The sequence below is a fragment of the Callospermophilus lateralis genome, chromosome 2 (assembly GCF_048772815.1).
Source record: "Callospermophilus lateralis isolate mCalLat2 chromosome 2, mCalLat2.hap1, whole genome shotgun sequence".
Lineage (NCBI taxonomy): Eukaryota > Metazoa > Chordata > Mammalia > Rodentia > Sciuridae > Callospermophilus > Callospermophilus lateralis.
Window position 1 is genome coordinate 149,531,562 of NC_135306.1, and position 25,536 is coordinate 149,557,097.

At 33.7% G+C, this 25,536-nt stretch overlaps 1 protein-coding gene across 3 annotated transcripts in view; it reads left to right on the forward strand.

Annotated features, from left to right (window-relative positions):
* The window catches only part of Pgm2l1 (phosphoglucomutase 2 like 1), a 62,901-nt gene that overhangs the window by 1,652 nt on the left and 35,713 nt on the right, over window positions 1-25,536 (forward strand). The gene's annotated exons all lie outside the window — the stretch shown is intronic.

Here is a 25,536-nt window from a genome sequence, read left to right on the forward strand (position 1 = left end):
GTGAGGCTGCCTCAGAGTGAGCCTCCAGGTAATACCAGTGATGCTGATTTGTGGACTACATTTGGAGTAGCAAGGCTTTGTCTTTTGGTACCTATTTTGACTATATTTTCCCTAATCAATGTCCTGATTAATTTTTAAAAGACTGGTTGAATGATTAACATTCATTAATTGCCCATGTTATGCCTAGATACTGTGGAGATATGTTGAAATATTTAAAAACTATAAATTGTACATAATAACACAAGACTAGAATAATTTTGGTGGCAATTAAATGGTTTATAGATATCTAGTTTTCATAGAAATTCAAAAGTGGGAGTGATCTGTGGATTGGGATGGTCAAGGATACTTTATGAGAAGATAGAATACATATAAAAAGAACAAGGAATGCTTTCATTGAAAGTGGAATAGAAAGGTCTTAATTTATTTGAAAGTGCCCTCTACATTAAAAGGAACTGACTGAAATCCTATAGGAGATAGAAAGATTAGTCAGACATGAATCAGACCTTCAGAGAATATAGAAGGAAAGATGAAACAAAGGCTAACAAATATAATGCAGGGAGCAAATAATAATTGCCCTTAGCAAGAATAGATTTAAATACTTTTAATTATTTAATAGAAATAATAAATATCTTCATGATTCATTTTTTTAATTTAAAATTTTTATAAATGTTCTTTGTTCACAAAATGGGAAAAAATTACAACAAACACAAACATACATTTTCAGATATGGTACCTCCCATCACTTGGAAGCTATGGTAAAACCAAATGATAAACCAAATGATTCGTGATCCTGAAGAATCCAACCACATTATTATCTTTTTTTTTAAGAGAGAGTGAGAGAGAATTTTTAAATATTTATTTTATTTTATTTTTTTAGTTTTTGGTCAACACAACATCTTTGTTTGTATGTGGTGCTGAGGATCGAACCCGGGCCACACACATGCCAGGTGAGCACGCTACCGCTTGAGCCACATCCCCAGCCCAATATCTTTTGTTTTTTGAAACACCAAATTATTTTGGAAAAACTACTGTGAATGAGATAGGAGGCCTCTTAACTTCTTTATATTCATATGAAATAATTCTTAAGAGTATCCATATAGTATTAGAAGGCCCTTTATTTATCATTATATGTGTGATCATGATCCCTTTTTTAATGGAGAAAATATTTTAATTGGGAAATAAAAATGTATATACTGTAGATGGATATTGTAAGTAAGCTAGGTTAAGTCCCAGAGCACTGAAATTTAGATGACAGAAATGTAAAATAATAAATCAGATTTTTAACATTTATTCCATTAATTATTGATAGCACACATAGTCTTTTAATATAGGGAAAATGAATTTAACACCTGATTAATACCTATTTTGTTAAAAAAGGTACCTACCAAATAGTGCTGATTGTTAATGACTATAATGGTATGTGATAAGTTATAAACTGATGTGTGGGCAATTTGCTATTTGCCTTGGCCACCAAAATTACTAATTTTAGCCTTGGTGGTACTTTAAAATATCTTCATGAAAGAAAGTTACTTGTGTTGAGCTTTCAGAATTAGTTAAGATTTAGACTTGTTAAGGTAGAGAGGACTATGACAAGCAGAGAAATTGGAACTTTAATGCGCATAGTTAGCACATTTGTTTCTGTTATAGCTCAGGGTACATAGATTTTTGGAAAAGTGTGAAGAACAGATCATAGCAGGGCTTTAGTATGTGTTTAGTGGCTTTGAACAAATAAAGTGTATGTAAGTTTTAAAAATAGTGCAAAAAGACAGGGTTTATTGGGGGCAATGTAGGGTTTCCCATGTAGTTCTCATGGGGTAACTTTTTGTTGGTACATTTACCAGTCTAAGGTCTTACCTCCCAGTTCCCAGGCCTTCAGTCCAATATGTTAAGCATACCCTGTCCCAGTATGGACTCATCATACTCAAAGTCAAAGAAACTGATATTCTATTTAAGAATGCCTTTTTGTTAATTTATGGTACAGATCTAATAGTAAGTGGATTTGTTTCTAGCTACGGCATTTTATAGATCCAAAGGGAAGTAAAAGAAAAAAGAAGGTTTTTGGTGATTGTGAAACCAAATCACAGGAGGTCAGATATATGATGTAAAAATTCAACAGCATCAGCCTATAACAAGTAAATGCATCCATCTTCACGATAGGACAACCCTACCACTAGAACCCAATAAGTCCATGGATCAAGGTATTCTTCCTCCAGGCAGTGCACAGATAACTCTTCCACCAGAGTACTCTCCCTCTTGTGTTCTAGGGCTAAAGCTTCTATCTCCTCCCCACTTCTTTCTTCAGTGCTTTCATGTATTGTCAAATTACAGGTATGCCATTCTTACCTAGAAACCAGGTTTTTTTTAACATGATAACTCTCCTGTTTCTGATCCATCATGAATTTTAACTAATAGTGATTTTATATGCTGTATATTAAGCACTGTCAAAGCTTGGGTGGGTAGATGGGTAGGGAATGGACTAAGACACTGGGCAGAGCTGCTCATCCAGCTGTAGTAGCAACAACAAAGGTGTTGAACTTCCTATATATTGACAACAATGTGGAGGCAGAAAATGACTGTTGAATTTTAAGAAATAGTGAGTAGAGTACTGGTCTGAAGAAAGTAGGTCTGCATTGAGAAAGAGTTGACTTCACAGTTGAAGATAGGTTAAGCTTATCAAAAGCTTGAAAATAAAAGACTTTGGTATAAGCCAATGATTTTCAAACATCTAACAATAGAAGGTTTTTCAGCCAAACTGTAGCCCAGGTAAAAAGAGGATGAATTCCCTTTTAAGTCATTATTGTATGATGGAAAATAGACCTATGAAGCACCTCTGCAAAGTGGGTCTAGTTCAATTTTATTGTATAGAGACCCAAGAAAGTTGTTCCTTTTGTGGAACCTGAACTGAATTTTCCACTATTTCAATACAATTTTATAATACTAGTTTATATAGCCTTTTTGTTCACATTTTTTAATACTTTACTCAATTTAGCACTCAATCAATGAAGAATATAGAATACATATTGGCCTTATGAACTTTGGGAAATGTTTGTGCTTATTCCTAGAATTTACTTGTTTCAATCTTTGTACAGTGATCTAAATCTCATTTGATACAGCAACCCTATGTGGTAGGAATGTGGTAGTTATCCTCATTTTTACAAGTAAAGAAATAGGTTCAGAAAAGGAAAATGATTTACTCAAGAAGAAATGACCTTTAAGTGGAAGATTTGGAACTAAAACCTGTCATGTGACTTTTTACTTTAGTCTTCTTATCACTGTATTAGACTTTATAAATTGAATATTCAGTAAATGTTAGTGATATCATAACTGAGTTTCAAGGACCTCATTAAATCATTTTATTGGCTTTTGTAAAGCTAGAGGATATAAGATACTGTAGAATAAACTGTTTTGGATTTTGTTGTTGTGAAGAGCTGCTCAACAGTTGCTTTGGTCTCCTTAGCAACAATATTCTCCCTTTGTCCAAGAAATTTAGTACATATAAATGAGTGCTTGAATTTTTTTCTTTTTAGAATTAACATTAATTTTTTATTTCCAAATTTCCTTTATTCCGCTTAATTTTCAACTTATTTGTACTTATTTTGGATAAATACATACTTACAGTTTTTTAAAGTTAGTACAGAAGGGATTATCTTGGAAAGTAATGCTCTTAATTGTCTCTTCTCTTCCTTAGTTTGCTCCTTAAATGCCATTTTTAATGATTTTTTAGTTATTTTTGCATTACCATGAACAGACAAAATAATATGCCAGTGCCATTATTTCTTGATTTAAAAAAAAATTTAGAAAGAATGTCAAATATATGCCTATTCTATAAGAACATGGGAGCTCGCTCACAGTATTCTCTGTGTCTGCTTCATTAGTTCACTTTACATTGCTATAATAATACCTGAGATTGGGTAATTCATAAAGAGAAGAGGTTTATTTAGCTCACCATTTTGGACGCAAAAAAACACAAGACCCAGTAATGTCATTGTTTTGTCTCTAGGTAGGGCCTCATGGCTGATGGCCTCATAGTAGGAGCATAAATAAGAGGGATCATATGGTAAGATAGAAAGCCAGAGATCTGCGAGGGGCCAGCCTTCATTTTTTGTTGTTGTTGTTTGTTTTTATTAACAACTCAAATGTGTGGGAACTCACTCCACAAAACTAGCATTTCCTTCCCAAGGCAGTGCCTATAGTGACCCAGTTACCCTTCACTAGGCCCCACCTCTTAAAGCTTCCAGAACCTCAACACCTCCACACTGAGGACCAACCCTTTAACACATGAACTGTTGGGGGACAAACCACATCCAAACTATAGCACCTCCTAAATTTTGATAGCTATGCTACTAGTCTTTTACTTATTTCTTTGCAAGTTTAAATAATAAAGAAGTCTGCAGGACAATAACTCATAAACACAGACCTTCCAATTGGCCATTCTGTTTTAGAGAATACTGGCAGAAAATATATTCTATGTACAAAAATAGAGAAAACCCATGTTGGCTTCTTGAAAAAGTCTGTGGATGTCAGTAACTAAGGATCAAGCTATATGAAGAGGGCTGGGGTTGTGACTCAACGGTAGAGCGCTTGCCTAGCATGTGTGAGATACTGAGTTCAATCCTCAGCACCACATAAAAATAAATAAATAAAATAAAGGCATTGTGTCCATTTACACCTAAAACAACTTTTTTAAAAAGCTATATGAAGAAAACAGTTTACATGAAAAATAAAATAAAGCAGTAAACATATACACAAAGAGATAAAACAGGGAACAAAAGATCTTAAATTTCTCTAATTAAATTAAAATAGGGGCTAAGGTTGTGGCTCAGTGGTAGGTGCTCGCCTAGCATGCATGAGGCACTGGGTTCCATCCTCAGCACCACATAAATGTAAAATAAAGATATTGTGTCTACCTGAAGCTTAAGAATAAATATTTTTTAAAATTAAAATTATTTTCATCAAAGAAAGATACTATGAAAAAGAAACAGAAAACAAGAATGAGCTCTAGGAAATTAATGAGCTCTAGGAATATAAAGTGATTCCACCTCCACCTCCTGCCAAATATAATAAAAAATATAAAAATTAGAGTTGGGGGGCTGGGGTTGTGACTCAGTGGTAGAGCGCTTGCCTGGCATGTGTGCGGCCCGGTTCGATCCTCAGCACCACATACAAACAAAGATGTTGTGTCCGCCGAAAACTAAAAATAAATATTAAAAAAAAATTCTCTATCTCACCGTCTCTCTCTCTCTCTCACTCTATCTTTAAAAAAAAAAAGTTGGAAAAACATGCTAAAAGGAAGTAGGAAATATGAGAGGAGTCTGATATGGAATAACTACTCCAGGAGCCTAATGTAAATATTCTAATTGATAATAGTGCACTAGATCCACATTGGGCTTCAAAAAATATATCTTGAAAAAGAACACAATATCTATGCCCTATTAGTAAAAAAAAAATTGAAAGCTGTGGTGTTATGGTGAAGATGGCATTTTTCTGTCAACAACAATATCAAAGAAAAGCAGTCAGTCTTGGAAGGGAAGGAGGGAGGGAGGGAACAAGGCAGGGAGGGCAGGCCTGAATAAGCAAGAAAGGAGGAAAGAAAGCTGAGGTATAGCTTAGAGACAGAGCACTTGCCTAGAATGCATGAGGTCCTGGGTTCAATCCCCAGCATCACTGGAGAAAAAAAGAAAGGACAGACTTGAACAAGCTGAAAATGAAACAAACTAAAACAGGGCATGATTTTGAAGATTTAATCAATGGACCTTAAGAAAAAAATACATTTGATTTTAAAACTCATAGGTGACACAAAATGAAAGTTAAGAGAAGAAAGCTTAATCTGAATCCATTGTGGGATCTAAAGTGAAGAATACTTAGATGGTTTTAACTTAGTGTATTAGTCACCTTTCTATCTCTGTGACCAAAGTACCTGATGTGAATGATTTAATGGAGGAAAGGTTTATTTTGGTTTATGGTTTGAAAGTCCATAGTTAGCTGGCACCATTGCTTTGGGCCTGAGGTGAGACAGAATATCATGGCAAAGGGATTTTGGAAAGAAGCTGCTCAGTGCATGGCAGCCAGGAAGAAGGGACAAATTATAGTTCCTAAGGGCATGTCTCAGTGACCTATTTTCTCCAACTATGGCTCATCTGCCTACAGTTTCACCCTTCTCTCAGTAATCAATTCAAATTATTAATCCATCAAATCCACTGATTAGGTTAGAGCCCTCATGATCCCATCACTTCCCCCAAAGCCATGCTTCTGCACATTTCTGCATTGGGAACCAAGCCTTCAACACATGAACCTTTGGGGAACATTCAAGATCCAAATCACAACACCTAGTGTTTACAGTATTTTAAGGATCAAAAAGAAGACAAAGCACACAATTCAATTATTTTATTATGGTAGAAAACACATAATACAAAAGTTACCATCTTGACCATTTTTAAGTGTACAGTTCAATAGTTTTTTTTTTAAGTGTATACACATTGTTGTGTTACAAATCTTCAAATTTTTTTTTTAATCTTGCTGAACTGAACAACTTCCTGTTTCCTCCTTCCTTTTCCCCTAGCAACCACCATTCTACTTTCTGTTTCTACAAATTTGATTACTCTAGGTACCCCATATAAATAGAAACAATTGAACAGTATTTTGTCTTTTTGTGACTGGTTTATTTCACTTGTCATAATGTCCTCATGGTTCATCCATGTTATAGATAAGTTTTAATTTTTAAAATATATACCACAGATATAGAACCCAAGGGGTGCTTAACCACTTAGCTAAGGTCTTGCTAAGGTACCTAGAGCCTCACTAATTTGCTGAGGCTGGCTTTGAACTCAAAATCTTCCTGCTTCAACCTTCCAAGCTGCTGAGATTACAGGTGTGTGCTATCATGCCCATCAATAAGATTTGATTTAGATCAAAATGTAGATGTAATCATCAGCCTATTTGGTGTTTTGACTTATTGTGCTTTGTAATTGTGATTTGAATCATCAGACTGTGTGTCATTCAAATATTTGTTGAAATTACATCTGCTTCTCTATATGCACTGACTCTTTTCTTTTCATTGTAGTAAGTTCTCAAGAGGGAGAGGAGACAAGTGTTTAAGACTTTCATTTTGAACTAAGACTCTTTTAGTTTTCAAAACTGGAGGCAGTTAAACTGTCCTTCACTATGTGAAGGAATACACAAACTGGTATATCCACACAATGGAATATTATTCAGTGATTAAAAAGTAATAGGCTATAAGGCCATAAAAAGACACGGAGATATATTAAATTCAGATTGCTGACTGAAAGAAATGAGTGTGAAAAAGCTACCTACTATATGATTTCAATTACATGTCATTCCAAAAAATTTTGGCAAAACTACAGAGATAATAAAATGATCAGTAGTTACCAGAAACCTGGGGAAGCAGAAAGGAAGGAGATATAGGTGTAACACCTGTGATTTTTAGTGCAGCAAAGCTATTCTGTATGATACAACAATGATACATGTCCTTATAATTCATCTAAAACCTTAGAACTTTAATATAGGAAAAGTGAGCCATAATGTAGTCTGTGTATTTTACTAATAATGTATCAGCATTGGCTTAAGTGTATGAAATGTACCACTATACAATGTTAATAGAAGAAACTGAAAGGGGGATGTGTATGTGAGAGTACCCTGTATTCAATTTTTAGTAAACCTAAAACTGTTCTAAAAATAGTATATTTATTTATTTAAAACTGTTCTAAAATAGTGTGTGTGTATGTGTACATATATATATGTGTATTTATATTTATATTTGAAAGGGGAGAGATTCATATGTGAAAGTACTTTCTTTCTAGACAATTTTCAAAATAGGTAGACTTCTCCTTTGAGGACAGTCTCTGTCTTATTTCTTTCTTTCAGAAAGGATTTTTGTTTAGTTCCTTCAAGTCTCCTACAAGGCCATTAGAAAGCCTATTTGTTTATATCTTTGGTCTAGAATTATCTTCCCAGTCTCTTATTTTTTAAAATAATATGGAGAATCTAATAAAAAGACATTTATCATCATTTGGTTCCTCCTAATTTTACTTGTGAGGTATACTGAATTAACAAAAGAATATAAATACTATTATATTCCATTAGTTCAGATTTTCATGGTTCCTTCTTGGATAAAAATTAGATTTTTTTCATCTGTCTTTTTGCAGAGACATCATGATTGACTTGTTTGATTATTTTTACCTAATTTACACATTTGTTCTGTTTTGTAGAAATATTTCCCCACAATAAAAGGTTGACTAGTAATTTAGTGCAGGTTTTACTAAAGGAGTATATTTTTCGTTAGTGAATTGCTTTCTTCATTACTGCTAATTACTGCTGAGGCTGCTGCCCTCTGGTGTTGGGAGTTAATGGAGAAAATGATTTATGCAGGTGGAGAAGAGGCAGGGAGATGCTTAGTGGGATAATGTCACCAATTCTGCATAGGATCTTCTACACAAAACAATTGAATGAGCACTATATTTCACTAAAATATGGAAATGGTCATATTTAATGGCAGAAAGAGTATGAAACCTATAACGCTGTAGATGAAATATATTTTCTTGGATACAAAGGAATTTTGGTTTTCAGCTAAACAGAACCTATCTTGTTGGAGAATCTCTTTAACATAAATAGTAGTTTTGTTTTGTTTCTGCTTTAGAATTTTCTCACATCATTTTCTCTTTGAAATATTTAATTACTTATGCAAGTGAAAATTAGAGAAAGATGAATTCTCACTGTGAGTGTTAGCTTCCTATCACACAAAATATCTGATATAATCCACTTACAAAGAGTTTTGGAGGTTCTAGTCCACGATCCATTGGCTCCATTGCTTTGGACTTGGGGCAAGGCAACCTGTGATGGCAGGAGCATGTGACAGAGCAAAACCACTCACCTCATGGACAGGAAGCAAAAGAGAGAGAAGGTGCCAGAGTCTCACATTCCCCTTCACAGCACACCCCTAAGGACCTCCCTAAAAGGCCTACCTCTTAAAGTTTCTGCATCTTCACAATAGCGTTCCCCTGGGACCAAGCCTTTTGGGAGACATTCAAGATCCAAACTATAACATGCACCTGTAAGGAAATGTTTAAATAAATTGGAACACTCTTCAGTGAAAAGTGTAGCACAGATCCATATGTATTAAAGAACCTCTGGATATAGATATAAATATAGATATTTATTATTATTATTATTATTGGTACTGGGGATTGAATTTAGTGGCACTTATCCACTGAGCCATATCCCCAGCCCTTTTTTGAACTTTATTTAGAGACAGGGTCTTGCTGAGTTGCTTAGGACATTGCTAAGTTGCTGAGGCTGACTTTGAACTCATGATCCTCCTACCTCAGCATCCCATGCCATAGGCATGTGCCACCACGCCCAGCAAGACTATATATTTTTTAAATTTTATTTTGTTGTGGTGAAAACATTTAACATGAGATCCACCCTGTTAACATATTTTCAAGTGTACAATACAATATTTCGAACTATAGGTATCTTTATTGTTGGTAGACAACTATACACAATTGTTAGTATTTACTGAATTGAACCCTTGAAAGGGTGATATTTACTGTTAATTATGTAAATGTAAGTTTTATCTCAATAAGCCCAACTTACAAAAAAAAAACCCAAAAGTATACAGAAAGCCCTGTCTAAAATTGATATTGTACAGGCTATATGGATAAATCCTAATGGGTACTGTTTTGCTCTTATGTATGAATTAATGGCAAAAAAATGCTTGATAATATTCACATTTTTCCTTATAAAATATTTGGGAAATATAATTTAATGTTAAAAACCCAATACATGAAATATGCTTGAATTCAGAGTAGCTTCTTATGAAGCTGAGATTATTTTTCAAGGCATGCAAATTATGAAAATAGGCTGTAGCTCAGTGTTAAAATGTGTACTTAGTACGTGTAAGACCCTGCATTTAAACCCTCATACAAAAAAAGCAAAAACAAACAACAACAAAATTAATTCATGTTTGTTTGTATTGTAGTATATTATCAACTTACTTTTTCCATATTTTTATTGGTGCATTATACTTGTACATAATGGTGGGGTTTGTTGTTAAATATTTTTACATGCATATAACCATGTAATTTGGCCAGTATTATTCCCTAGTATTTTCCAATTCTGATCCTTCCTCCCTCCCCTAGGTTCCTTTTCTTTATTCTACTAACCTCCCTTTGATTTTCATAAGATCTTCCCCCACTTTCTTTTCCTTTTTTCCCCTAGCTTTCACATCAGTTCTCTCATTTTTAAGTTTTTGTTGATCATGATATAAAACTTTTTGATATTTGAGGGAGAGGACATTAAGCCACTTATTTTGTATAAGCAAGAACCCAATTTTCTCTTTGCCACATGCATCTCAGGTAGAGCAATAATCTCCAGGATACATGAAGAACTCAAAAAACTTAACACCAAAAAAACCTAATAACCCAATCATTAAATGGACAAATGAACTGAACAGACACTTCACAGAAGAAATACAAACAACAAATATATGAAAAAATGTTCAATATCTCTAGCAATTACAGCAATGCAAATTAAAACTATACTGAGATTTTATCTCACTCCAGTCAGAATGGCAATTATCAAGAATAAAAGTAACAATAAATGTTGGAGAGGATGTGGGGTAAAAGGTGTAATGATACGTTGCTGGTAGAACTGCAAATTGGTGCAACTGCTCTAGGAAGCTTATGGAGATTCCTCAGAAAACTTAGAATGGAACTACCATTTTTCCAGTTATCCCACTCCTCAGTATATACCCAAGGACTTAAAATCAGCATACTATAGTGATGCAGCCACATCAATGTTTATAGCAGCTCAATTCACTATAGCTAAGCTTTGGAATCAACCTAGGTGCCCTTCAACAGATGAATGGATAAAGAAATTGTGGTACATATGCACAATATTACTCAGCCATAAAGAAGAATGAAATTATGGCATTTTCTGGTAAATGGATGGAACTGGAGACTATCATGCTAAATGAAATAAGCCAATCCCTAAAAAACAAAGGCTGAATGTTCTCTCTGACATGAGGATGCTGACTCACAACAGGCGGGAGGAGGAGGAGTGGAGGTTCACCGGATTGGTGGGGGAGTGGGGGGAAGGGAGGGAGGATGAGAATGGGAAAGAGTAGAATGAAATGGACATAACTTTTCTATGTTCATATATCAATACATGACCAGTGTAATTCCACATCATGTACAACCATAAAAATGGGAATTTATACTCCATGTATGTATGATATGTCAAAATACATTGTACTGTCATATATAACTAAAAATAAATTTTAAAAAAGAACCAAATTTTATAGAAATCAAAAATGGAAATTAATATCTTTGTAAAATATGATATTGTTATTTAGAGAACATCTTAAGCTGTATTTGCAGTGTTATTTTGTTGTTGGCTTGCATTTTGTTAAGGAACTATAACTTCTGAAAATCTTGTAATATACTATTTAGGGATCAGTTAATAGCATCCACATTTCAAAAATTACATCTTAACTATTTATAGTAGAAGTGTAATAAATATTTCATTTTTGACTTGAGTGTTCTGGCATTTAAATAGTTTTTTTTTTTTTTTTTAAGAAAGGGAGAGAGAGAGAGAGAATTTTTTAACATTTATTTTTTTTTATTACTTGGCGGACACAACATCTTTGTGGTGTTGAGGATCAAACCCGGGCTGCACGCATGCCAGGCGAGCGCGCTACCACTTGAGCCACATCCCCAGCCCCTTGTTTGTTTTTTTAAAGGGGCTGTTTAACTTCCAGGATAACCTTTTTTTAAGTAAAAACAAAAACAATTTTGCTTTAGTACTGAGGATTGAACCCAGAACCTCATGAGTGTTAGGTAAGCCCTCTACCACTGAGCTAGTTTCACAGACCTTTTTATTTTCTTTTAAAACAGGGTCTCACTCAGTTGCCTAGCGTGGCCTCAAACTTGTAATTCTCCTGCCTCAGCCTCCTGAGCAGCTGGGATTATAGGACCATCGTGCCTGGTTAGAAAACAGCTTTTTAACCAAACTAGAAGCTCCAGACAAAATGCTAGTTCCTAGATATGCATTGGTAACTGTGAGGAAAGGAAGAAGGGAGGACTGGGAAGTAGATATGAGAATTTAAAAAAAGAATTTAATTTGTTGTTTTTAGTCATACCTGACAGTAGGGGAGAATTTAAGCTATATTCACAATTTGTTTCTTTAAAAAGATCTGATTCAAATTAAGCAAAATGTTATGATTAACAAAATGGGAATTCTATTAATATTTTCTGTCTTTTCAAAAGGAAGAAACAAGTCTCATTGCTTCTTAATTTTTCTAAAAAGGTTCTATAGGCATCTAATGTAAAGCTTTGATAATCACATTTCTCTAAGAGTCTCTTTAGGCTACTCTCCACAATTCCTGTCTATCTCATCCTAATTCCATACTGCAGCAGATTAATTAGCCAGAAATTAACAATAAATAGAATCCAATGCCAGTTAAATCAAATGTAAAGGTTAGAAAGGGCAGATAGATCCCAAAGGGCACAGAAGTTCAATTTTTTTTTAATTCAAATACTCTCTTCATTTCTCTGAGCCTGAGTTTATTGGTATACATTTAAAAATTGGGACTAGCAACCTCTAACAATCCTTGGGAGGATTAAGATTACTAAAATGTCCATTTGGTTCTTTTTAATATTTTTTGTTTCTCCTCTGAGATATCTCATATTTTCCTTCATTGCAAGCATGTTCTCCTTAAATCACTGAGCATAGATAATAGCTGCATTAAAAATTCTTGTCTGCCAATGCTAACATTTGGATATCTTGGAGTTGTCATCACTGATGATCTTTGCTTTTGGTTCTTTATTTGTTTGGTAATCATGGATTGTATCATAGACATTGTAAATACTATGTTGTGGAGATCTCAGATTCTGTTAATCCCTAGAAGAGTGTTTGATTTGTTTGTTTTAATAGGTTATTAAGGGGCTGGGGATGTGGCTCAAGCGGTAGCGCGCTGGCCTGGCATGCATGCAGCCCGGGTTGGATCCTCAGCACCACATACAAACAAAGATGTTGTGCCTGCCGAAAACTAAAAAATAAATATTAAAAAAAAATTCTCTCTCACTCTGTGTCTCTCTCTCTCTCTCTCTCTCTCTCTCTCTCTCTCACTCTCTCTTTAAAAAAAATAGGTTATTAAATTGGTTGGATTCAGACTACAAACTCTGTTTCTTAAACTACTCAAATCTCAATCTCTCTCTTCCTTCCTTGTTTCCTTCCTTCTTTCCCCTCCCTCCTTCCCTCCTTCCTTCCTTCCTTCCTTCCTTTCCTTCCTTCCTTCTTTCTTTTCTTTATTTCTTTTTTTCATTGGTGTCTGCCCCACACATATGTAGTACAAGAATCAGCCAGAGATCTGGGTAGAGTTTACACACAGAATGTGAGATTCTCCCTCTCTAACTCAGTTCTTTCTGGACCCATATTCTAGTGGCTCTGGTGGCCTTGACTGTGGCATTTCCACTGGTAATTTAGCCCCTATTCATGGCCCTACTAATATCTGTAATCAAAATAAGTCATAAAAATGGGTAATTCGCCATATGCTGTCCTATCTCTTAAGTGTTAACTCTTCTAGAATCAATTCTGTTTTTCTTCACTTTTTAAAATCTTCAGTACTTTGTGGGCTTTGGTTTTGTTTGTTTTTGTATTTTGTCTAGAATTTATAACTATTAACTGTGGGAAAGTCAGATATGGTTGGAATTTACTTGATCATACAGAAAACAAATGGTACGTGTTTTTTGTTGTTATTCTTCATTTTTGGTGCTACTGGCAATTGAATTCAGGGTTTTGCATATGCTAGGCAAGCATTCTACCACTGAGCTACATCCCTAGTCCTTTATATTTTATTTTGAGACAGGATCTCACCAAGTTGCCCAGGCTGGACTTGAACACTTGAACACTTACCTTAATCTCCTAAGTAACTGGGATTATGGGTGTGTGCTACCGCACTAGGCAATACATGATTTTTTTAAAAATGCCATTTAAAATTACTTATTTTTATGTTTGTTGATATGCAGAAGTACAGTTAACTTTTGTATAATAATCTTGTATCTAGCAGCTTGTACTATATTCTAACACATCTAAAAATTATTTGCTACTTTGGATTTTTTTTTTTTGCAAACTGGGAATTGAACCCAGGGCTTCACATAGGCTAGTCAAGCACTCTCTGCCACTGAGCTACATCCCCAACCCTTTTATTTTATTTTGAGATAGGGTCTCACTATCTCAGCCTAGTTGAACTTGCAGTCCTTTTCCCAATAGCTGGGATTATAATTGTGTATCACCATGCCAAAGTGTGTAAATCATTTCAACTGAAAAATATGAGTTTTGTTTCTTTTCTTTTTTTCTTTCTAGTTAAGACTATTTTTCTTTTATTCTTTTCTATTTTTAATATAGCTACCCATTATCAGTATCAGGAAGTTTCTATTCCTTATATTTTAAGAGTGTTTATGTGTGTGTATATATATATATATATATATATATATATATATATATATATATAAACATATATATAAATATATATATATACACACACACATATATATACACTAAACATACTGTTTAAATTTCATAGGATTTTGAATTTATAATGATCTACTATTATGTTATTTTAAGGAATATATTTGTTTTTGTTCCTTGTTCCTGGTGCAGAGCTTTTGGAATTTCCTGAGTTACAGGAATGTCTTTGTGTTTTGTGTTTCAATCATATCTGAGTTTATGCTTATGAAATGACTTAAGTGGAACCCCTGAATATCCTTAGAATTGGGCTGATCACCAGAATAACCCAAGTGATAAGAGGATTGGACCTTTCAGCCTACCTACCAAGCTGTAGCCTCTGGGGAGGAGAGGCCTGGGGCTGGAAAGTGATCTTGATGACAACTCTGAACAACCAGATCCAGAATGCTTCCCAGTTGGTAAACACATCTCAAGGTACAGGAGGGTGATGTGCTGGAGACAGAATGGAAATTCCATGCCGCCTCCCATGCCATATTCATTTCTTCCATTTAGCTCTTCCTGAGTTGTATCCTTTATAATAAACTAGTAAACTTAAGTGTTTTCCTGAGTTCTGTGAGCTGTTCTAGCAAATTCTTGAACATAAGGGATGGTCTTGAAAATTCTATTTTCTGATCTTCTAGCTCTTTGATCAAAAGTATCCATGGCCCAGAATTTGGGATTGATATCTGAGATAGTGGTCTTGTGGGATTAAGCCCTTTAACTAGTGATATCTCATGCCAACTCTAGGTTGATAGTGTCAGAAATTAAGTTGAATTGTTGAATTCTCAGTTTGTGGACAGAGAGGTGAAAAATTGATTGATGTTGGGAAAGATACCATGTGTTTGGTGTCAGGAGAAAAAAACTCAAAGGTACAGTTTACAGTACATGGTACATATTCAACAAATATTTATTAAATAAATGAATAATTTTATTTTCCCCATAAGTTCATTAGGTCTTACTTATTTTAATTTTTGCATAAGTTGTGTTATGAATTGGAGCAAGTAGATATGTAATTTTATAACTTTGTAATAGATAAAAACCATATTTAGGGGCCGGGTTTGTGACTCAGCAGTGGAGCACTTGTTTCTCAGGAGTGAGGCACTGTCTTCAATCCTCGGCACCACATAAAAGTAAAATAAACAAAGTAAAGGTATTGTGTCCATCTAAAACTAAAAAAAAAAAAAAAAATTAAACTATATTTAATTAATTTAGAATACTTTGTAAACACTTGAGTGCTACTGAATTTGTCCTTTGTATTTAAGATTGAAATGAATGGTTAGGTTTTTTTTTTTTTCAAACAAAATATAGTATAAGAGTTGAGATTCAGTGAGAGATTCTAATTCTGAATTTAAAAAAAATACTCAAAAATTCACCACTTTGAACCATACATATTAAGTCAGTGATCTGTATGCTTGTAATAAAACTTAGGAAATATTCTTTTTTGGAGTCAGGGCTTAGTGTGCTTCTACAGAAGGATTTTTTTGTTACAGTAAAGTCCAGGTCACTTGTTTGGATGTCGTTACCTTATAACAGATGTTTATTTTTGTCTTTCAGATATAATCTGTATCTGTACCTGCCAGGATCCGTTTAAAAAATTAAAAAGAAAAGATCATTTTAGTGTGAAGCCCATCACATTATCCAATCCTGAATACTCTTAAAATGTTGCCAAATATAGATTTGTCCAGAACATTCTTGTTTAGGCACAGATTTCCTGGAGTGGCTCCCAGAATTTACTCTCAGTGAACCCTCTATAGAAGGCTAAATAAAACAAGCTGTGATGTTGACCTGTACCCTTTAGGGTACCTATGAAGGGTGAAGACAGGAAGGGAGTAGATAATATTTGCATCAGTGAGTAACCAGGTACTAGACAAGGCTTTTCTAAATGTACTTACATTCACACACATGCTTACTAAATGACATTCTCAGGCATGTAAGATCAAACATCTAGATCTTTTTCCTTCATCAGTTGTTTTGCATTGTTTAGTCAGCTTTTTTGCTGCTGTGACTAAAAGACCTGACCAGAACAACTATAGAGAAGAAAAAATTTATTTGGGGGACTCACAGTTTTGGAGGTCTCAGTCCATAGGCAGCTGGCTCCATTCCTTGGGGCTTGAGGTGAGGCTGAACATCATGGCAGAACAGTGTGTTGGAGGAAGCAGCTAATATGATAATCACGAAGTAGACAGAGTCTGCACTCCTCAGATACAAAATACATACCCACAGGCATGCCTCCACCCCTGCCCAGACTCACCTCCTTTAGCCACACCCCACTGGCTTTTGCCTCCACTCAGTTGATCCCATCAAGGAATTATCTTACTGATTGGATTAAGGCTCTCATAACCTTCTTGCCTTATCTCACACATAAGCTTTTGGGGGACACCTCACATCCAAACTATAATATACATATGAATAACTTTAATATATTAGGATAAATTAATATAAAAACTTACACTGTAATATGACATCCTTATAAATCTATTTTTCTTTTTTCCCATTTAGTCTTTGTCAGTAAGCATATCTAGTTTTTCCTTGCTTGTTAGCATAGTGTAATTAAATTTGTGGGTTTTTTCCTACTTAACACATTTCCATGCTTATTATATTTTCTATTCTATATAATTTTTAATTATTTAAAAAATAGCCTATACATGCACAAATACTTAGTAAACACTTGAGTGCTACTAAATTTGTTCTTTGTATTTAAGATTGAAATGAATGTTTAGGGTTTTTTGCAAACAAAATATAGTATAAGAGTTGAGATTCTGTGAGAGATTCTAATTCTGAAAAAAAAAAAAAACCTCCAAAATTCACCACTTTGAACCATACATAGTAAGTCAGTGACCTATATGCTTGTGATGGAACTTAGGAAATATTCTTTTTTGGAGTCAGGGCTTAGTGTGCAGTTTTAAATGAAAAAGCTATTTGACTATATAACCTCTCAATTATTTTTTTCTATAATCATCTAATTTTCTATCCAGAGATACTATCATTAACTTACATATATATGTATGTGTGTGTGTGTGTATGTATATATATATATACATACACACACACAGATATTTAATATGCTGCTACTACAAATAGTATAAATAATAGAATATGATTCTGACTTGCTTTTTTCCCGTGTGTGTGTGTGTGTGTGTGTGTGTGTGCGCGCGCGCGCACGCGCGCGCGTGTGCTTCATTCCAAACTAACAAGTCTTACTGATGAACATTTATGTTCCTTTTTTCCTTTTCTCACTTTCAGTTATTACAATATAAGTACTGTTTCTGGTGTACAATCTTCAGATACATGTATAAATATCTCTATGGAATCAATTCCTAGAAATGGAATTATGAGTCAAGTGTTGTGTATTTAAAATTTCACTAGAGGTGGGTGCAGTGGCTGCTTGGGTGACTGAGGCAGAATTGCAGGTTTGAGGTCAGATTCTACAACTTAGTGAGACCCTGTCCCAAGATTAAAAAAAAAAAAATAGGGGCTAGGGTTGCTGCTTAATAGTAGAGTGCTCGCCTAGCATGCATGAGGCACTGGATTTGATCCTCAGCACCACATAAAAATAAAATAAAGATATATGTCCACCTAAAACTAAAAAATAAATATTAAAAAAAATTAAAGGGCTAAATGTATAGCTCAGTATTAGAACCAGTCCCTTGGTTCAATCCCCAGTGGGGTGGGGGGAGTAAATGCTCTATATACATCTATATTTGAGTGTTTTTCATAAGCGTATATTTAATTCTGAAGGAAAACTTGAAATTATTTGTCGTTAGGTCTTTTATCTTAAAAGTTATACCCTTGTTTAGGAAATTCATTTCTATGGAAGTTCTTAAAATAGTTTTTCCTCTAATATTTACTTTTTCTAAAAGAACATGGCTATTTTGTCACTATTATGAATCATAACCAGTGGATACATATTAAGCATCTTCTATATACAAGGAACTGTGGAGAACAGATTAAAAAGACATTTAGGAGGGCTGGAGTTGTAGCTCAGTGAGAGCGTTTGCATCACATGTGTAAGGCACTGAGTTTGATCCTCAGCACCACATAAAAATAAATAAATAAATAAATAGATAAAAATTTTTAAAAATATTTTAGGAAAACTGTCAACTGAAGGCACTCCCATTATGTGAGTAATTGATATCTGGTTTTAAGGGAATTCTCACTATCTTGACTTTTTTCTGAAGCTTATTTTTGGTAGCACTGTACTTGGATTATAGGAAAAATATAGAATACCAAGAACATATAATCATTTTCCTCAAATGCTTGCAAAATAAGGACTTTGATGAATGTTGATTTAATGTATGGATGGGGAAAAAGAATGGTTGAGGATAAGAAGGAGAAGGAGAACTGATAGAGGATAGAACTCTGTATGGAAAAAGATTTGTTCAGGACAAGGTTGTCAGAAGACAGTCTTTATTTCACACTAGTCACAAACATTACCTACTGTATTGCTTAGGGCACAGTCTGAGCTCAAAGACTGTAAAATATAGTGTCTTGAAGGCAAGAGAAGATACTGTCTCTCACAACATTCAAAGGAGAGAGGGGTAGTATGGGGTTGGTGGGGTGGCTGTCCATCCTCAATATATGACTGCCCCTAAGTAACTACTCCAGCTTTCATATAACTCAGCCCATTGAGGAGGGATAAGACTTAGAAAAGGACACATTTAATACTTTTCAGGCAAGACCTAAAAGTGGAACTTATTTCCATTTCTCATGCTATTGGCCAGAACTTAGTTATGTAGTTATACCTAGCTATAAGGCAAACTGAGGTATAGTCCTTGGCTAGGACAAATAATTTTTCAGAGCATAAGGTTCATTAGGAAAAAAGTCAAATGCTGACAAAGAGATTGAGTTCTTGACTAGATTCCAAAGTGAGTCTTGGGTCTGACAATCAAAATGTTAGAATTGGAAAGAATCTTTCTTTTTTAAAGGTATATAGAGAAACTGAAAACTAGGAGGGGATCTTTTAAGATTAAATGTAAACCCCTAAATTGTACTGATGAGCCTCAGGGAGGCTTATTTGAAAGAAGAACTCAAACCTTCCAAGTCTTAGGCTGTAAAGAGGTTAAGAACATTGTGGTAAGAGCCCAACCAGGACACAGCATGAGCTGAAAATACAGACCCTGAGAGTGGAGCCATTTCTTTCAACCAACCACTTTTATAAAAAGTTTTGAGGGTTATATGAGTAGTTCTTTCTGTATACTAAAGACTGTATACTAATTATTAAGAAGTACAGACTAACCATGGTAACAAATGCTTCAGAATTTCATTGGGTTAAACAATGGAAGTTTATTTCTTGTTCATATTACAGTTCAACACTGGCCCATGAGATAGGAAGTAAAAAAGAGGGCATTTTGCTCCATGAAGTCCTTTATTCTATCCTTTTACTACAAACTCCTCTTGGTACTTGGTTACTAAGTGAATGGGAAAAAGAGGATAGGCAGGGGAGGCTTTATGGGTTAGGCTTGGAAATGATGCACATCTCTTTTTTCTCTCATCTGCTGGCCATACCTCTGTCACATGTCTTATGTAGCTCAAAAAATATTATCCTAGCCATGTACCCAGGAAGGTTAGAACATTATGCCTATTTTTAGAAGTAAAGATACTATAATGAAATTACCTATTCATGGTCCTAAAACTAGTAATACATGCTACTGAATAGAGCCCTTGAATTTGGTGTTCTTAGTAGTTTACATGATCACTTACTATAAAACCTGTAGAATTTGAAAAGATACCAAATTCAACATACCTGCTTGGAATCTAAAGATCAAGGGGAGATCAAATGACTTGTTCAGGATTATCTAACTAACCAATTGCAGACTTGAAATCAGAATCGTAGTTCAGTCATCTTTCCATTACCCTATAGTTATCCACTGTGCTGCTGAGCAATAATTGGATTATTCATTTGTTAAGAAAAGAATGATATGTCAGAATATCTAAGCAAGATTATGAACATTTGAACTATTTTATGTTGACTACCTTATATGAGAAATACTTTTAATTTAAAAATATTTTTATTATTGAAACTTAACAGAGATAAGTGTTTTTGAATAGTAAAATTCAGCTCAATGTATGTGCTTTGGTAGAAAAAAAAGTGTAGTTTAAAAAAAAATTTTGTGGTTGTAGATGGACAGCATGCCTTTATTTTTTGTGCTTATTTTTGATTGCGGTGCTAAGGATCAAACCTGGTGTCTCATACATGATACACAAATGCTCTGTCACTGAGCCACAACCCTGGCCCCAAACAAGGTAGTTTTTTTTTTTGTTTTTTTGTTTTTTTTAAAGACTCTTTAGTACTGGGCATGGTGACACACACAGAATGGCTTGGGAGGCTGAGGCCGGAGGATTTCAAAGTTCAACTTAGCAAGTTACTGAGGACCATGTTTAGGTAGCTTAACTTTTAAAATAATAAACATTATAATTTTTATCTCTCACATTAATCTTGGCATATCCAATATTATGCGTAAGTGCTAACAGTAATGTTATATTTCAAGGCTTATTTTCTGTTTTAGAGATAGTTAACATCTTCATTTCCTTGGTTGATTTTTGTATTTGTTGATTATTCAAGTAAATCTCATTTGTATGAAAAGTATAGTCATTCAAGTTTTTTTTTAATCTAAGCCAATTCATGCTAATTTCTACCAAAATTTTTAAAATATGGAAATTAAATTTAAAATCATACAAAAATCCCTTAAATGAAAAACATTGATTGGTTTAGATGACTATATTTTGGACTTAATAAGGAAGCATCTGATTTGGAAAACCTGCCCTACTCCAGAACTCTGGAAATGGATCGTCAAGCTGGCTGACGCTCAGAAGTAAATGTCAAGCTGTGTTCACCCTTCAGGTTTTCAGATTGCAGTTTCCTATTTTAACTTCTGTTTAAAAAGAAACTTTACATTTTTTCCTCTGAAGTTATATTAAATTAATATTTGTTATTTAGGCACAAGTCTTTGACAGTGATATTTTAGAATATTATCTGTAGTTTTATAACTTTAGATGTATTCGAGTGACTAAAGAGTCAATTTTGTATATTTGCTGCCTTACATGAATAACAATATTAGGATTTGGGGTTGTTAATATATATCATGTTCTTTTAGATCTGTTCCAATCTTCTAAATAATGAAGGTCATAGTTTAGATTGTTTCTAAGCTGTTGGATCTAGTACTAGAATATTAATAAAATAGATTCAAGTTGTATAGGAAGTATAAAACTATTAGGTTTATAAAATAGAAAAAAAGGTAAATTTCTCATTGGCAAACTTGATCGCTTTTTTTTACACACTTTTATATATGTTTGTATTTATTGTATATAAATAATGCAGGAGTCCCTAGTTATTAACACAATAGGTTCAGAAAGCTTTGATGAGTCCAAAATGATCCTTAAGTGAATGCTGATACTTTGATTTGATGGCAGGAAGAGTTGGTGTGATTTTGGTCTGACATGTAGCTTTCTTCACATCTATGAACGTCTGTAAAAAGTTATATTTGTTAAAAGAAACCCTTCTATATGTTTAACATTTTAAAAATAATTTCTTAAATATTTTCTTTGAATTGGGCCTTATGGTTCTACAATATGGGAAAAACCTCCATGAGTATTATGTAAGAGGACACTTTCTTTTCTTCATTTCAGCCATATAAAGTTACAGCAATCCATAGGATTAGAACTTAAAGGTTCTACATTTTTGGTATACAGGTAAAATTTGAAAATAATGCACAAATTTAATTCTATATTCTTCAACTTACTGATTTCATACTAAACAATTATTTTATTCATTATGAATGAAATATAGAAAATGCTAGTACAGAAAATGCTAGGGGTCACTAAAATCTCTCTGGATTTTCTCCAGGATTCCTTTTGGGGGCTACTAAAATTATTAGGAATCTAAGATGCCAGATAAGAGTAAATTTAGTTCAGATTGAACGTATTTACTTCTAAATAATTTTCATTTTATGTAATGGGTCAATAGGTACCTTCTGAAATATGTTAATTTAATAGCTACTATGTACAGTTTTAGGGGTACTTTTTAAATAATTGGTGCCAGCTGACTAATTTTATTATTCTTTTTTTTTCCTGACTGGTTTCTCTTGTCCTTAGGTACAGAATAAATTGTGAATAAGAAAGCACATTTAAAAAGCAAACAATAATTTATATTTGAGAAAACTTTAGTATGTTTTATAAATTCAGATCATATTAATAGCTTTCTGTAAGTAGGAAAAGAAAGGCAGTTTGTGAGATGAAAAGTATTCACATAGACATATAAGTAGTTGTTTTTCTCAGCCATCATGAATACTTAACTGGCTTGACCATAAAAATTAAGTAATATATACATAAAATACTCAAACAACCCATAGCTATAGTCAGAGGATCATGATTTTTAGCCCTTTTTTGCTAAAAAAAAATTGAATATTTCTGGATGGTATATAAATATACACATACCTCTTTTTCTACAAATTCTTCTGCTTTCCTTTTCATTTACTGTATCTGAATTCTGCATGGAAATTGCATTTGAAAATAATTTGCTTAAACCAGGTATAGTGGTGCATGCTTGTAATCCCAGCAGCTTGGGAGGCAGGAGGATCTCGAGTTCAAAGCCAGCCTCAGCAAAAGCAAGGCACTAAGTAACTCAGTGGGACTCTATCTCAAAATAAAATTCAAAATAGGGTTGGGAATGTGGCTCAGTGGTTGAGTGCTCCTGAGTTCAATCCCTGGTACTCAGTCCCCCCCAAAATAATAATAATTTGCTTATAGTTCATTAAATCTTAAGATTTTAGCAACAAAATACAAATGCAATGTATTACCTGAATGGAAAAATATAAGATAGTGTGGCTACATAGATAGTTTTTTTAAGTTATATTTTTTAAAGTTTGTAATTTGATATCTGGCTGTTAAATAATGGAGAAATCTGAATTTAAAGTCGATTTTAAATGGCTATCATAATTATTTATCTCATCTTATCATATAAGTTTACTAATTATGTTTAATGCATCATGATTCTTTATCTGTTTTTATTTTCTCAACCCTACAAACCTTGTAAGAACCAGGAATTTCGTTGTGAGGTTTGTAGTAGGAAATGGAATTTTCAGGCCCTACCATAGTAGCTGTTCAGTTAAACATTAGGAAATTCAGTAAGTTCATAGCATTTGTGTCTGGTGTATCATTTTTATATTTTATAGCTATAACAAAAATATTATTTTGCTTTGTAGCTGAAGTTAAATTATTATGAGAAGCATTATTAACCTGCTCAATGTAGTTATTTTGTTTTAGTGAGATAATACAGTTCTTAATATAGTCCAGACCGGTGTAGGTTCAAATCCTGAGTAAATCTCTAGTACTAGCTCAGTGCTACTGGGCTCCTTGTGTAAATTTTGTCTATGCAGTGGTAATAATGATACTACTAGTAGGAATGCTGAAGTGAATATTCTTGTTTAAATATTTTTGTTTGTATGAAGATATTGCCATGGTCAGAAAAATCTGTGAGCCAATAAGCATGTGCAGTTTAAAATTTAATGCTTTGCTTTAAAATCACTCCAAAAAGATCATCCCAATTTGCAGTCTCACTGACTGTATCATAATGCCGTAGATCTCCTATGTGTGAAAAATCCATTCAATTTTTGCTGTTCTTGTGCCAATCTTTAAGTGTTGACCTTCTCTGAATCTCTTTGATGTCTTTATAAAATCTGGTGATATCTTAGACTTTGGAATTATATGCTAGTAACTCAGATATTGTTATTGTTTAGATTTTTCTTTTAAGAGCTATGCATCTTTTTATGTAAGCAGTGTCGTTTTAGTTTGTGCCATTTAAAATGGAAACTTCTTGAGTGTAAGTATATATATATATATATGTATATATATACATATATATGTATATATTATATATATTTTCAACATCCATCAATTTTAACTAGATTAAAATTTCAGTTAACCAGAATTTTCATGGTTTTGTTATTAGTTTGGCCATGTACTCTGTTTACTTTAATTTCCACATAAACAGAAAACTGTATTGTTTAATTATATATTGATATATTTTGTCTTTGTAAGTATAAATATACTCTAATAGCACCTTTTAGCTGCCTTGGATTCTAATTCTGAATATTCATTATAGTCTATAGAAATAGAAGAGATAAATAGTACAGACTCAATTCATACTAACCTGAAAGAGAAGTTGTATTTTACCTTATTTTCTTGGTAAATTGACTCTCCAAAAAGAAAATAGTAGAAATTTCCATTTAAGTTTTATTTTATATTGTAATTTCATTTCTATTTAAAATATGCTACTGTTTAATTTATATTTTTAATCTCAAAAGTGAATGAAGGGCCTTGTACATGCAAACCACACGCTTTACCCACTGAACATATACCTCCAGCCCCAAATCTGCAACTTTTTGGTAAAGCACTGTTTTCAGTCATAGATATCCTTAAGATTTATGAAAACAAGTTGAAGTACATGCCAGTGAAATACAGAATCCTAAAATATGGATGTCGGCATTGCCCTGCCTCTCAACCTATTTTGAAAATTCAACATAATATGTTTGATATCTAAGACCTTTATATGTTCAGCTATAGATAAATTAAAAGGTTTTCTATGATTCTAAAGAGTAGTAAGGTTTATCCAGTTATTGGATTTGCAGAGGTTTAGGTAAGGTTATTGGTAGGCATGTTTTGATGGTGTTATTCAGTAGCAGTCATATTTCTTTTAAAATTTATTAAAGATTCTAGTCAGGCACAGTGGCTCACACCCATAATCTCTGAGATAGAAGGCTCATGAGTTCAAAGCCAACTTCAGCAAAAGTGAGGTGCTAAGAAACTCAGTGAGACCCTGTCTCTAAATAAAATACAAAATAGGGCTGGAGATGTGGCTCAGTGGTTGAGTGCTCCTGAGTTCAATCTCTGGTACCAAAAAAAAAAAAAAAACTTAATATAGATTCTAAATGATGTCATTTTTGACAAGTTTATTTTGGATCCTTGGCTCTTAAGTTTATCAAATTGTTTAGAAGAACATTCTTGAGTATGTTATTTAAG